Source organism: Quercus robur, chromosome 1 (assembly GCF_932294415.1).
Source record: "Quercus robur chromosome 1, dhQueRobu3.1, whole genome shotgun sequence".
Lineage (NCBI taxonomy): Eukaryota > Viridiplantae > Streptophyta > Magnoliopsida > Fagales > Fagaceae > Quercus > Quercus robur.
The window spans coordinates 2304477-2318997 of NC_065534.1; the positions used below are offsets into that span (position 1 = coordinate 2304477).

At 35.0% G+C, this 14521-nt stretch overlaps 1 long non-coding RNA gene across 1 annotated transcript; it reads left to right on the plus strand.

The window, feature by feature from the left end:
* Positions 1–900: 900 nt before the first annotated feature.
* On the plus strand, positions 901–1681 carry LOC126713506 (uncharacterized). The gene is made up of 2 exons (XR_007651362.1): positions 901–1082; positions 1160–1681. It is a non-coding gene; the product is annotated as an uncharacterized LOC126713506 (long non-coding RNA).
* Positions 1682–14521: the final 12840 nt, after the last annotated feature.

Below are 14521 nucleotides of genomic sequence, written 5' to 3' on the forward strand. Positions count from 1 at the left end.
TATTTAGCAATATACTACTATTTGTGAAATATTTAGCAATTTACCATCTTTTTGAAACTCGAGTTTCAAAAATGTGGTAAATTGCTAAATATTTCTAGAAACTCGAATTCTTTAAAAAAATAGTTTTCAAATTTGCCATGTTATTTTTTATGGAACTCAAGTTCCATAAAAAAATTTCATGAAACATGAGTTTCACAAGCTCAAGTTTTAAAAAAGTGGTAGATCCCTAATTATTTCACAAACAGTGGTAGATTCATATGTATTTTACCAAACAGTGATACTTGGTCATTTGGCCTAATACTTGTTCTCCTAAGATCTGCTAAACATGGATTAGTTGGATTGGTGGGCGGTGTCCAAAATTGTATCACTGAATTTGCGTGGTGTACAAAATACAAACACACATATCAATATATCATGTTCAAAATCAAACCTCAAAATCTCACACTTTTGTGTATGTGTGTTAATTTTCCCCTAAATAAAAGGATTTATTTCTCTATAAAGAACCACAAGGATCAACATGATCTTTCTTCAAAAAGCCCAGGAAAAAAAAAAGGAGAGGAAAGAGATGGGAAAAGGCCCAAATGCATTACAAGAAAAGGCTCAAAAGAGCACATAATAATGCATGATTATGGAGGATCACAACTAGTTTTGTTTTTTTGGTAAATTACAAAATTGGTTCCTATCCTTTACATCGTATTTTAATTTGGTTCATATCCTTTAAATTGTGTTAATTGGGTTTCTAACTTGTCATGTCAATTTGATATCAGCTGTTAAGTGTTGAATGAAAAATGTTGATGGGACTAATGACCCAAATAAAATATTATTTTTTGCCATGACAACTTAATGCCACCTCATATTTAATTAAAAAAAATTTAAAAATATTACTCAACATGATCTAAATCCCTAAATCTCATATAGAAGATCCATCTTTGTTACAAGTTACTGCCCACAATCCAAAGCTTCATGTTTTGGTCGAGAGAAAAAGGGTGAGGCCTGAAGATCAGTGATTGTAGTTCTCGAGGATGAGGAATGGCAGTGAGGACCGGTGTTGAGGTTGTTCTAGTTCCTTTACTGGCCCAATGGTATACTCTCTCTCTCTCTCTCTCTCACATTTGCCTTATGTCTCTCTCAATTGAAATGGGTCATTGGATTTGTGTAGTGTTCTGGGGCTTGGTTGAGATCTATTGAAGGTTGGACTTTGAGATGGTAGCGGCATGGCAGCTTAAGTTTGAGTTGCTTCTTTGTTTGATATGGGTTTTTAGGCGATCGAATAGCAAAAGGTTTGGAATGTAGTGCTATCTCTCATGGATGATTTGGTGTCAAACAAAATTTGATGGGGTTGAGCTTCCCCTTGATAAGCAAAGATACCTATTCTTTTAGTTCTTTGGTTCAGCGGACATTTGCAGATGACAATATACCTTCTTCCTTGGGAAAATTTTGTAATATTTTGTCTTTGTAATTTATTACTTTTGAGAGGAAACAGTACACTTAGTGTGTACTTCAATTATTCCTTCTACTTTTAAAAAAATTTCTTATAAATCGAAAAGCAAAATCAATGGGTTAGCCCAGCATTTTTGTAGGGTTTTTATGATAAACTCTGTTTGTAGTATAAAAAATAAAATAAAATAAAAAAGGCAAAATTGATTAATGCCATCCTAATAGCAGGGGAAAATTACTTTTTTATTTTATTTTATAAATGTAATATGACATGGCAATACAAGTGTTACTTGACCCAAAAAAAAAAAAATTTATTTGGGCCATTAGCCACATCAGCATTTTTCATTCAACACTAAACGGCAGAGATTAAATTAACATGATACTGAAAATGTTAGGGAATTGTAGACCAAATTAAAATATGGTGTAAAAGATAAGGACCAATATTGTAATTTACGATTTTTTATTTTTTATAATCCACAAATACGTTTCATAAGAGTTAAGACTGAGATGTGATATAACAATAATGCAAAAGTCAACATACCCAATATGTCCCAATAAGTATAAACTATTTTTGGGAAACAACTGAATTGAAAATATTTTTTTTATTCTGCAATTGGGTTCCAGTTGCCACCACCACAACAACCAACAACAAAAAAAAAAAAAAAAAAAAAAAAAAAAAAAAAAAAAAAACTGGTGGAATTTTGGAAATTGGTAATTACAAGTTACAACCACCATTCCACTTTCTTTCCTATTGACCCTAAAATATCTTGTTGAAAGAGAATTTTTGGTGTACCATGCTAGGGAACTATAAAATGATTGAACTGGTTCTAACTTTCTATCCAAAATAAAAAGATTAAACCTGGTTAAAATAAATAAATAAACAAGATCAAAGTTTTTTTTTTTTTTTTTTAAAGGATTAATAAAATATTTGAAATTTAGTAGGCATATATATATATAGTCACATAATTTACTGAGGAAGACTCATTATAAGTGAAAGAAGCCAGTGGCTCAAAGTTGCAGCTTGGGCCTGCTTCATGCAACATATTGGGCTCTAATCGGATGCTCCCATCTCAACCATTCCCAGCTTGGGTCTTTGGCTAGGGCGAGATGGGCTGGACCCTTTAAGGGCTTCTTGCTAAGTGAAACAATGGCATGAAGATTATTGCAGCACAAACATGAAAACTCAATGTCAGGTGCTGAATCATCGTAATTGTATCATATTGTGATAAACTAAGAATGAAGAACAGAATAAATTAGAGCAGCTTATTATTTTCAATTCTACCCCCTGCATTCTTGGAGTGAGAAATTTTCAACTCAACCCAATCTAATAACCTATGAGAACTCTAAAAAACCAATCCAACCTAATACATTAGAATTAATTGTTGAAATAATTGTCATGCCTGAGAAAAAATTTTGGATTTTCATTCAACTATTTAAATCCGTCATTTGAGTCATTTGATAAATGATTACAGTTTATATAATTGAGCATAATATTTCAACTTTATCAAAACTAAGCCTCAAAATATCAAAATAAATGGAACTAACAATTTAAGCAAATTATCAAAGTCTAAAATAAGTAAAGCGAACAAATTTAATATATATACTCAACCGCACTCATCAATCCAAAAAAATCAACCCGAGCTATCGAGTTGGGTCAAATTTATTGAGTTGGTGAATCGAATACAACCCATAACCATGAACAAAGAATAGTATAAGCAAGAGCAGCTTATTTGCAAATTATTGGTGAAAGAACAAACAAATGAACATGAAAGTTGCCTACTATCTTTCTATCTTTGGAGTCCCACTAATTTCAAGGGAATTGTACAATAATTCAATTAACCACTGCACAAGCTAACTCTCAAGTCTCAACTGACCTATTAATCAAAGAGAAATGAGTCAATAAATCTAAATAATGTTCTCTCCAAGGTTTCCAAAATACAAAAGCAAAAACAGAAAGAAAGAAAAAAAGTGCTATATATATCCAATGTTATGGGCAAATGACGTAATCATTAGGAAGAGAGGATTCACTTTGATTGTAAGGGCTGAGTTTGTTGTGGCATGGAGAAGGTCCTGAAGGAGGCACTGGCCCTCTGGGAAGTTGTCCTTCAAATGTGCTCTTGAAGTCCCATTCCTTCAACTCTCTGATGCAATCTCCCATTGAAGCCATTGCCAAAAGTACAAGGAATAGAAAAACAACAAATCTTAAACCCACTAACCATCTTTTCGAACCTGACATGGTTAATCACTTGATCTCTTTCTTCCTCCAATTCAAATTGTATAGGTAGCACAAATTTCTTTCTATCAGAAGGGAGAGAGAGTTTTATCAATATATATATACACAAATATGGGAGTAGTGGGAGAGAGAAGAGGTTGAATTTTTGTATTGGACTACAACTAAAAAGGAATATTTTAGAATGCTAATGCATGAGTTTCAACGCCAAGAAACGTAGGGTGCTTTAAGAAGTTGAATTTGATTGTTCTTTTTTGAATAATGTAAGTTTGAACAATGCAATAGCAGCCAATTTAGAAACACAGTAAATTGAACTTTGAAATTCTGGCTTTCTCATCTACTATACCATCTCCAATTTGTCTTCCATGCTTACTTGCTCTTTCAAAATGAAATCATTTCACACAAATGTACCACCGTAAGTGCAATAGGAGAATTTTTCTTCTTTAAAATATATTACAATTAAGACTAAAGGTTGCACCCGTACAAAAAATTATTACTTTAATGGGGTATAGGAGAGGTAATTAGTGGTAATTAAGCAACATTACCCCCAACATATCTCAATTAAGACTTAGTAAAAATAATCTATGGAGTTCTATATGTAGTAGTAAACGTTTGTATGATTTTAAAGTGTAATTGTTTTAGTCATGGCCTTTGGACTATTCAAGGTTGATGGCTTAGAGATCGTAGGGGACTCTCTTAACTGTTAGCACTTAGCAGAACTTTAAACGTGACAAAATGACAATTCAATTGTATCTTCAAATTAAAACTATGGGCGTCAAAGTAACGTGTTCAAAGTTGAGCCATGGTACTAAATACTAATCTAATCTAATTTCATGAAATTCAATCTGAATGAGCCATGCAATAATATGTACTAAACCCTCCTACTTTTTTACAAATATTGTACAGGCCACAAGGCCCACAACCTCTGTGTATTGGAGCTCTAGGCCCATTGGCAGCCGAACTCGTTACTGAGCTCAATAATTGGGTTTGGGACATTGGGTCCAAAATTCCTACTTCACCATGAAAATTAAGTGGGCCTTTGCGAGCTCTCTCTTATGGCCCATTCCAAAAATAAGAAAAATGGGTAATTGAGATTTGGTTCAAAATCCTTACTTAACATAAGATCTTCATCATGGAAATTAAGTGGGCCTTTGGCGGGCTCCTCTTTCTTTGTTTCTAGTATTATGCCCGTGGGCTTAATAAAAAATCATGTGTAAACTAAAAAAAATAAAAAAATAAATAGTTTTTAATTTAATTAAAATTAAATATTTAAATAGATAATTAAAAAAATAAGTAAAGAGAAGTAATCTTTTATTTTAAGTTATATAATGAATGCATGCACGTAAGATTAAGTTATTTTAAAAAATAAATAAATCATATATAAGTCCAAAATTAACTATGTAACTAATATAAAAAGAGATGACTAAAAAAAATATAAAGGGAGTCTGCAAAATAATATATTAAGCTTTAAAGCTCAAGTAATCACCGCCGCATATTTAAATGAAAAAAAAAAATCTTGAATTCAATAATTAAAAATGATAAAAAAAATATTTGAAAGCTTATTTAAGTAGTAACCTCAATTTAATAGTTAAGAATTAAGAAAAACCTAAACTATTAAACATTAGGCCAAGTGCTTATAAGGCAAGGATGGGAGGCGTCTCTCCCCGATGTGGTATTGAACAAATTCGTGAGGGTAGTATCGGCTCCTTGGCCCATTCCCAAAACGAACAATACCTAATTGGGAAAAAATTCGTTCCTCCCACAATATAGTACATGATATGATTTTTATATTTTTTAAAAAAAATATATAAATTTCCTTCTCCTATCATTTCTAAGTTGATAAATATCTTAATTTAATTACAATTCAAATTCTTCGCCTGATCCATCTAATCCTTAATTAATTGTACTATACTACACGTAAAAAGAAAACATTTATATATAATAATAAAAAGGTAGCAACGTGTATTATAAAATATAAAAAATAAAAAAAGCAACATTTATTATAAAATAAAAAATAAAATAAAAAACAGCAACGTAGAAGTCTAATGCATCGAAGAAATTGAAGAAATTTTTTAAAACTTTTAGATTTTAAAAAGAAAACATTTATATAAAAAAAAAAAAAGTTTAATGCATCTTAAATTGCAGCAATGTATACTACACTAAAAAAAAAAAAAAGAGGTTTAATGCATCTTGAATTGCAGCAACTAATATTATATTAACATTAGACTTTTTGTTCATATCAACTTCTAATTACAAAGATCAACAAAAACAAATTAGATAAACCCAATCTGAATCAAATATAACTCCCAAAACTAATTAGATAAAACAGGAATACAAAAACTTCTAATTAAAATGAATTACAAGGAATATAAAAAAATAAATAAACTAAAAAATAAATAAATAACCTAATTAGATAAAGAGTAAGACGCATAAACCATAAAAAAAGTAAAATAATAAAATAAAAACAGAAAGGAGAAGATGAATTTGATCACAATTGAAATCTTATTCGCGTCAAATATCACTTCCAAATATTAATATTATACTATTATATATTGACTCCTTTAATCTATACTACTATCTAAAGGATTTCCTCTGTTTGGATTCCTCATTTTTTAGTTCAAAAATGTCCCTACACTCCTATGTTTAAGTAGAGATAAAACTAAAAGACAATATAGTAAAAATGCAACTTTAACTCCCACTAAAACATTGTCTAACTCTCCTGTTAATTTTCAAATTGTTTTATCCACTTATAAATTAGATTTTCAAAATAAAAGCTATATATATAACTATGTTTTTTTTTTCTACAAAATAGGACTGCTAAAAAAAAACCTCATCGCATGCGTGAAGCATGTGTGATAAGGCTAGTTTTCAAACTAAGTCTCTCACTAGGTAATAAAAAAACTTTCTCTCTCCCTCTCCTAGAAGCAGTTTGACATGGAAGACATCACTACCACCACATGCATGTATTTTTTTTTACACTTTACATGCACTTGATTTGTGTTTCAAATATGCATATAATTTACACTTTATATGCACTTGATTTGTCTTTCAAATATGCATACAGTTTGGTTGTGTATTTTATAATCATTAGCAAGATTAAAATGAAAATCCATTATGAGTTTACAACTATCAAGATCTGTAGATCCAGCCAACAAAAAGCAAAGAAAAGACTATTCTTGCAAGTAGATCATATAAGCAATGAATAATTGAAGGTAACCAATATAGTCATATATTTATTTTACATAATAAATTTGTATCGAATTACAAATTTATCTGCTTTAATTGTGTACATTTATGTGGGGCCAGAGAATTTGTGGTCCCGGCCCACTTTCCATTAGGGCCCAAGGCCCGCACCGAGGAGAGTAGTTGCCGAGGACAAGTAAGGAAAGACCAAATAGCCTAGGAGTGCAGCCGAAGATGACCCTGTCCTCGGTATCCTGAGGACTAGAAGGGAATAACGACACGTCATCAAAGGCAGCCTCCAAAGCACTCCCAGAAGAAAAGGCGAGTGGAATGGGACTCGCACAGGGGTGCGGTGTGGGAATGGTTCAAGGAAAAGACGTCACTTCCACATTGAATGCGCCAACAAACGTCCTAGCCACATTGATGGAAAAAGACCCTGAACAGTGTGGTTTCGATTATTGCAACTAACAGAAAGTGGAGGGAGGCGACTGATGGGACAGGCACTCGAGTAGGTATCTGTCTGATCAACAGATGGAAGGTTAGGATCAACTGAGAATGGCTATATAATGTAAGGATTCATGCGCCAAAAAGGAGGATGGTACCCAAAAAGGGAGAGGAATAATAGGAACATTAAGCTTCATGGACAAGATCCATGGACAAACTTAGTTCACCTTTGTGCGTCCATCATGAAAACCGTGACTAACCACTGTCCGGTGACCAAGGTCTAGTCTTTCAACCCACGCTCTACAAATTTTATTGTTTGAGCCTTTAACGTACGAACCCAAGACCAGTTTGGGATCGTTACAAATTGAGTCCTTACAATTGGTGCCGTCTGTGGGAAAGGCTTGTGCGTTGGCACAGGCGGTGGATCGAGCTCCTGTCAAACGAGGGCCTGCGAAAGCCCCTTCATCACTTCCAGCAGCCCGCTGTTGTTGCCCTAATATAAAGTCCCACTAAGGGCTACGCTTCGAAGCGCCAGTGGCGCGAACAGTTCTAGGGGCTTCCAACGTCAGGTCAACGCCCCACACCTTGGCCGAGGGGCTAATCCTCAAAACTTAAAGAAAATCTAAGTTTTGGACAGAACCAAGGTCTTGCATGGTCCTCGGACTCAAGCCTATGGGGAAACCAACTACTTAAAGAAAACCTAAGTTTTGGACAGAACCAAGGTATTGCATGATCCTCGAACTCAAACCTATGGGGAAACCAACTACTTAAAGAAAACCTAAGTTTTGGACAGAATCAAGGTATTGCATGGTCCTCGAACTCAAACCTATGATGAAACCAACTACTTAAAGAAACTATAAGTTTTTGACAGAACCAAGGTATTGCATGGTTCTCGGACTAAAACCTATGGGGAAACCAACTACTTAAAGAAACTATAAGTTTTGGACAGAACTAAGGTATTGCATGGTCCTCGGACTCAAACCTATGGGGAAACCAACTACTTAAAGAAACTATAAGTTTTGGACAGAACCAAGGTATTGCATGGTCCTTGGACTCAAACCTATGGGGAAACTAATTACTTAAAGAAACTATAAGTTTTGGACAGAACCAAGGTATTGCATGGTCCTCGGACTCAAACCTATGGGGAAATCAACTACTTAAAGAAACTATAAGTTTTGGACAGAACCAAGGTATTGCATGGTCCTCGGACTCAAGCCTATGGGGAAACCAACTACTTAAAGAAAACCTAAGTTTTGGACAGAATCAAGGTATTGCATGGTCCTCAGACTCAAACCTATGGAGAAACCAACTACTTAAAGAAACTATAAGTTTTGGACAGAATCAAGGTATTGCATGGTCCCGGACTCAAACCTATGGGGAACCAACTACTTAAAGAAAATTCTAAGTTTTGGACAGACCCAAGGTATTGCATGGTCCTCGGACTCAAACCTATGGGGAAACCAACTACTTAAAAAAAATTCTAAGTTTTGGACAGAACCAAGGTGTTGCATGGTCCTCGGATTCAAACTTATGGGGAAACCAACTACTTAAAAGAAATCTAAGTACCAGGCTCGGCCTAACAACACACTCGGCACCTCGGATGATGCCTTTGGCTCCCCAAAAGTATGTTCAGATACAAGTTTAACGCCCCATGGGTGTGGGTAAGTTAGAATTCCGGGATGTGATCCCAAATAAATCATATGCACAGCCATTCATACATACTAAAATAACTAGTTCAAAAACCATGAGATTCGCAACAATAGTAAATATTGACAAGGGCAACGAACATGTAATTTAAAGGAAAAAGGAAGAAAAGAATTTCATATAAGTAGTCAAAGAGTTCAACTGCAAGCAAACTCTAAAGTCCTCAAAACAAAAGGGAAACTAATTAACAGTTAAACTAGAAGCAAATATAAAAGTTGGCCAGGGCTTCTACTTCTTCGATTTCGTTTTGGCCACATCTTGGGAAGGCCGAGCAGGACTAGCTTCGGGGCCCTAGGAGACATCCCCTTCTTGGGAAGGCTGAGCAGGATCAGTCTCGGTGCTCTTGGGGACATCAGTAAAGGGAATGGCCTGTAGGGGCTGAACAAAGATGGCTAGCTCCTCGGCACCAGAGATCTGAGCACTGACTGTAGATTCGACAGCCTCTTGAGGCATCTCGGGATTCAGACCTCCAGGTGCTTCTGTCGCATCATGAGGCTCTCCTCCCTCAGTCGACTCGCCAGGAGTGACGATGATCTGAGCAGCTTCTGACTGAGCAGCCTCAGCCTCCTGTGGAACGCTCATAGTCTCGGAGCTGGCGGAGGCGGTCTCACGGATGGCTGAAGGATAAAATACGCTCTCCGCCTTCCACAAGTCGGACGAAACTTCCACCCCAGCTCGTTTGAGGGCTTTGTCCCAAACCTGGGAGCAGTATAGCCTGCATACTCCTGAGATTTGAGCTTTAAGGGAGGCTTGGGTTTCAGCCACCCAGGCTTCGTATCCCTCCTCCTCGGCCTTGTCCTTAGCAGTTTCGGCCTCAGTTCTGGCAAACTCAGCCTCCTGCTTGGCCTTCACGGTTTCATCCCTGGCAAATTCCGCCACGCCCTTAGCATTGTCTGCCACGATCAGTTTCTTCTTTAAATCATTGATTTGCTCCTTAGCAATCTGCAATTGCTCCTCGGCAGCGAGTAGACGCTTTGTCTGTTCCTCGGCCTATTTTTGGGCACCAGTCAAACCTGTCACGGCACTATCCCTGGCTCGGGCAGCCTCTTTTAAGTCCTCCCTAGCCTTCGTGAGGTTAGTCTCGGAAGTTTTGAGGGTCCGTGTAGCATCTATACGTTTATTGCGCTCAAGCTCGGCGGTCTTACTCTGCCCCTTAACTTCCTCCTCCATCCTATAGGTAGCTTGGATAGCCTACCAATTGAAACAAACACGTTATGGACGAGAATCTAGAAGCAAGAATTGACGGAGTTATAAGTTCTAGGAGCCTTACCATACCCAGGTACCTCTTCACGCTGAGGAAAACCTCCTGCATCCTCATATTCTTCAACTCTTCCATATCAGTAGGGAGCAGCAGGGTCCTCCATAGCGCGTCGGCCACATAACCGCGTTCGTCGTCTCCAAGGTTCCTCGGACAGGCTTTTTGTGCTGAAGGTAGACTTGAATTTGGATGAAAGTTTAACTGAACCCAGGATATGTGCGCTGGAACTCTTAAGTGTAAAAGTAAAGAGGCAAATCAGTTCCAAAAATTATTTATACCTCCCATCGAAAGTAACTGCACGAATTTTCTCGCCCATAAAGGTAAGGAAATCTCCACCGTTAAATTACCATTGCGCCGTTGAACGTGGGAAGCACAGAGCCGCCCACATCTAATGAAGACACGTTTCACCTTCCAAGGCTCCAAGAACGTGCCTCGGGCAGACGAAGAGTCTCTGGAATTGATAGATGACAAGGATTGACAAGCTTTGACAGAGGCTTGATGTCATCAAAATCCTCCTTTCCGTCTGAGGATCCGGACAGCAGGATTTTGAGGGATTATTGTGGGGCCAGAGAATTTGTGGTCCTGGCCCACTTTTCATTAGGGCCCAAGGCCCGCACCGAGGAGAGTAGTTGCCGAGGACAAGTAAGGAAAGACCAAATAGTCTAGGAGTGCAGTCGAGGATGACTTTGTCCTCGGCATCCCGAGGACTAGAAGGGAATAACGACACGTCATCAAAGGCAGCCTCCAAAGTGCTCACAGAAGAAAAGGCAAGTGGAATGGGACTCACACGGGAGTGCGGTGTGGGAATGGTTTAAGGAAAATACGTCACTTCCGCATTAAATGTGCCAACAAACGTTCTAGTCACATTGATGGGAAAAGACCCCTGAACAGTGCGGTTTCAGTTATTGCAACTAACAGAAAGTGGGGGGAGGCGGCTGATGGGACAGGCACTCGAGTAGGTATCTGCCTGATCGACAGATGGAAGGTTAAGATCAACTGAGAAGGACTATTTAATGTAAGGATTCATGCGCCAAAAAGGAGGATGATACCCAAAAAGGGAGAGGAATAATAGGAACATTAAGCTTCATGGACAAACTTAGTTCACCTCTATGCGTCCACCATGAAAACCATGACTAACCACTGTCCGGTGATCAAGGCCTAGCCTTTCAGCCCACGCTCTACAAATTTTATTGTTTGGTCCTTTAACGTACTAACTCAAGACCAGTTTGGGATCGTTACAAATTGAGTCCTTACAATTTATTTTATAATAAATTTGTTTCAATAAACTAATCTTCTTGAATTATGAGTACTTCAACAAACCAGGATGCTAATGTTGTTGGAATAAATTTGTTGTAAAAAAAACTACAAACTCATCTACTTCGGTTGCGCACATTTATTTCATAATAAATTTGTTGTGAAATACAAATGAAGGTTGTGGGAGGAATGAATCTTTCCACAATCAGGTATTGTTCTCTTTGGGAATGGGCCAAGGAGTCGATGTCACCCTCACGAATTTATTCAATCCCACATCAAGCAGAGATGCCTCCCACCCTTGCCTTATAAGCACTTGGCCTAAGGAAGGGTGTACCATAGTGTGTGTGATTGAACAAATTCGTGAGGGTGGCATCGGCTCCTCGGCCCATTCCTAAAATGAACAATACCTGATTTGGGAAAGATTCATTCCTCCTATATATATAATAAAAGTTGGGCTTAAAAACCATAGTTGCACTAAATTGTAGAAATTTTTTTAGAATTTAAAAAAAATAAATATAATTTTTTTGTACTTATCTTCTTCTCCTATAATTTCTAAATTGATAAAAATCTTAATTTGATTACAATTCAAACTCTTTGTCTAATCCTGTTATTATTATAATTTATAAGTTGATAAAAAAATTATAATTTGATTACAATTCAAACTCTTCATCTAATACTTTTTTTATTTAAATTATATTACTTTGTGTTTAAAAAAAACAAAAACATAATACACGTAAAAAAACAAAAAACAACAACACTCTTCATCTATTCCTTTAAAAAAAATTAAATTATATTACTTCGTGTAAAAAAAAAAAAAAAAAAAAACATAATACCCTTTGTGGGGACGAGGATCCCAAATCTAATTTAAATAGGCAGTCAAGGTTATTTCTGAGGATGTACCTCGGATCTCAGGGACGAGCACTAGTTATGTGAGGCACATAAAGTTAAAACATCAAAAAGGAAAGAAAGCAAACTTGGCATAGAGTACGAGAAGGATGAAGAAAGCAGGGTATAGAAGCCATCCTCTTTGCATTAAATATAAGGCAACCACTCCTCTGGCCGCATGCATGAGGAAATGATCATGAATAGTGGTGGCATAGCTAAGATTAATTATAGAGTAAAACTTGCTAGTATGTTTTGGAGGGGACTAGAGTTCTAGGAGGGCAATCTCAGCACTCCAAGTGTAAGATCTAGATAAGTTGTAGTTGGATATAAAAACAAGAGGAAGATCTAGATAAATAAAAAGGAGGAAGAAAAAGGAGAAAAAATAGAGAAAAGAATCTATTCATTTGTAAACCTAATCTCATACTAGACCCGAGGACCAACACTTGTATTTTTTCTTAACTAGTTTAAACTGTGAATTAATAGAAGTGGCACCCTTTCTTATTCAATTCTATGATATAAATGTTCTTATTTCACGCACAGGATATCATAATAAGATTTGACTTCCTAACTCTAAACAAATTTATTGTGATTGCAAGCAGTAAAACCTTCATTTATTTTCATTTGTTGACCAACTGCTTTTTCGCCGTTACACCCGTAAAAAAAAAAAAAAAAAAAAAAAAAAAAAAAAAAAAGCAACGTATTCAATAGCAAAATCTTCCTCTTCACACGTGACTTTTTTTTAAGATAATTATTGTTCATACTGATTTACCAAAAATGTTTCTGCATAAAGTTTTTTTTTAAAAATTGTAAATAAGGTAATAAGTAATTGAGTTTAAAGTAAACACCTTCTCTTTCTTCTTCCAAGAAAAAAGTATCAATATATAATAAATGTTTGTTCTTCTAAAAAATGACGTTTGTCTATTTATTTATTTATTTTTTTGGTTATAAAAGAAAAGTTTCATTTTTTCCATAAAAAAAAAAAAATGTTTTCTTTTTTCTTTCTATTCATATGACCCTTTTTTTTAATCCACCTTTTATGGGATTTATGAGATAGCAACAAACAAATTGATTATAGATCTTAATTCCAATAGGATTTAAATTCTGTATCGAATGAAACTCTACCTATATATTAATATATATATATACATATATATATATATCATTTTTGAAGTGAAGTTTATTCTAATATGTGAATGCCTAAATCCCATGACAGGTATGCATTCTTTCTTCATTACTCCGTATTATTTTTTCATTTTGCTCAAGTTATTTTTCTTTAATTTCAAAAAAATTAATAAAAACTTCTTATGTACGTTTTAACCCAATTCATAATATTAAAATTTTGTACTCATTTATTCTCTTCTACAATAATTGGTTCAAGTTTTAGTTACATACACTTTCATCTTTCAAAGTGATAGAGAAACCAAACAGGTTTATTCTTTGTTCTTTTTCTAAATTTATATCTTAATTTATAATTTGTGTTAATTTCTTAATTTTAAATTATGAATAAGTTTGATTATGTAAATTGTTGTTTATAAGTTTTTGGTTGTGTTATATTCTTCAGAAAAAGAAAAAAAAGAAAAAAAAAGTTTATATAAATTTGGCAACAAAGCTAAATAGATAAGTCTAAGAAATGTTTACTAATAATAGTTTTATCAGTAACTTTTTATTAACATGATTTAAAAAAAAAATGAATAGAGAGATAATTTATTAATGTGATTTAAACTCCACTAAACCTTTTTTTTTTAAGGGACTGGTTTAAAAAAATTTCAAAGTAATTTTCTAATTATTAACTACTATGTGTAACTACCAAAACCCACAATTGAAATACTAATCTATACGAGATACGCTAGCTCTTTTTTTTTTTTTTTTTTTTTCAAAAGAAGGGTTTCTCTCTCTTCTTGCAAAGCAAAGTGATTATAACAAGAATTAGCTAGATAGGGATAAGACTATATCACCTCTTTTTCTATAATAAATGTTAAATTCAGATCATTTTTCATGCATATACACACGCTACACAAGAGATTATAATAAGAATTAGCTAGACAGGAGTAAAACTACACCACCTATTTTCTACAATAAATGTTAAATTGAGATAGTTTTTCATGCATATACATACGCATTTAGCG